Below are 1659 nucleotides of genomic sequence, written 5' to 3'. Positions count from 1 at the left end.
GAATTCAAATAGGCAATATTTAATACTGAGTTCATGTCCTCTGGTGCTCACTTCATACCAGAGGGTGAAGCACCTACCCGTATCTACCCTGTCGAGATCCCATGAATATTGAACGTTTATAAATATTATTATGTGATTATAGAGCTCCACTCCGCCTCCTTTGTTTCACGAAAATAATCCCAGCCTAACCAATCATTCCGCGAAGGATCCATTTTATCCAGATTTTGCAACACATCTGTAAATCTCTGCTGTCCCCTGCAGCGTCCAGACATATTATTAAGGCAGGTGGAAAAATTAATGTGAGGCAACTTTGAAATTACAAGCACAGACGGGAATTGAAACTTGAAATCAGCTAGCGACTGAAAACCACACAAGGACGAAATACAGTAGTGATAACTCTGGCAAATGAGAAACCTAATCATATCCCATTGACACTCAATGGCTTTACTTTAACCTAATTCCCCTGTGTAATCGTCCACGGAGCTAGTACTTAGGAAAAACGGATTAAGGTTGTCTATAGAAACACTTTGACAACAAAAATCATGTCCGTTGGTATACGGTTTTTGATTATAAACTCAACTCGTGTCTCCGTGAATCCTGCATCGTCTGCAAGGCACACATGAGACTTGGAACATAACTCTCTCCATTTGCCTCGATGGGTTGAACTTCAATAACACTTGAGGAACTGGGCAACGTCCTCGACAATGCAGTCACTTGATTGTACCCTCTTTAATAACTGAATATTTATTCTCTTCACAGCTATGTCACAATTGCAGCAGGGTTCACCAACTACACGATGCACTGGACTAAGTCATCCGTGCATTTTGATAGAACCTTCAAAGCTCAACAGCTGTACTGACTATAAGGACAAGGTTGAAAGATGCAAAGCAACGCCACCATTTGCAAGTACCCCTCCAAGGACCATAGCACCCTTACTTGGAAGGAATCAGTGATAAACTCATTGACTGGTGAAGCAGTCTTGATTGGCAAAGTTGCATACTTCAACCTTCCAACTTTTATCTTAATATCTAAGAAATATTGATGAATGCAGACACCAGATTTGTGCTCAGTCCTGTAGCTATTTCCGAATTTGTGGTTGTTAAAGTTCTACTATCATCTACAGCCTGGGGTCAACATAGAAAATATCCGAAAACCCTCTCAATCAACTGATTCCCCTCAAGATGAAAGTGGTGCTGGAGAAGCACAGCAGGTCAGACAGCATCTGAGGAAAAATCAACGTTTCGGCAAAAGCCCTTCATCAGGAATGAGACTGGGAGCCTATGGGGTGTGGAGATAAATGGGACGAGGGTGGGACTGGGAAGAATTTAGCTGAGAGTGCAGTAGATGGAAGGAGGTTGGGGGGGTGGTGATATGTAAGGGAGGAAGGTGGAGTGGATAGGTGGGAATGAAAATACACAGGTTGGACAAGTCAGGAGGACGGTACTGAGCTGGAAGATGAGAACTGGGGTAAGGTGGGAGAGTGGGAATGAGAAAACTGATGACGTCCACATTGATTCCATGGGGTTGTAGTGTCCCGAGAAAGAAGGTGAGGCGTTCTTCCTCCAGGCGTTGGGTGGTGAGGGATAGGTGATAGAAGTGGCCCAGGAACTGCATGTCTTCGGGAGAATGGGAGGGGAGTTGAAATGTTTGGCCATGGTC

Source organism: Hemiscyllium ocellatum, unplaced genomic scaffold, assembly GCF_020745735.1.
Source record: "Hemiscyllium ocellatum isolate sHemOce1 unplaced genomic scaffold, sHemOce1.pat.X.cur. scaffold_435_pat_ctg1, whole genome shotgun sequence".
Classification (NCBI taxonomy): domain Eukaryota; kingdom Metazoa; phylum Chordata; class Chondrichthyes; order Orectolobiformes; family Hemiscylliidae; genus Hemiscyllium; species Hemiscyllium ocellatum.
The sequence above is the reverse complement of the archived record's forward strand: the minus strand, read 5'-3'. Positions refer to the sequence as shown.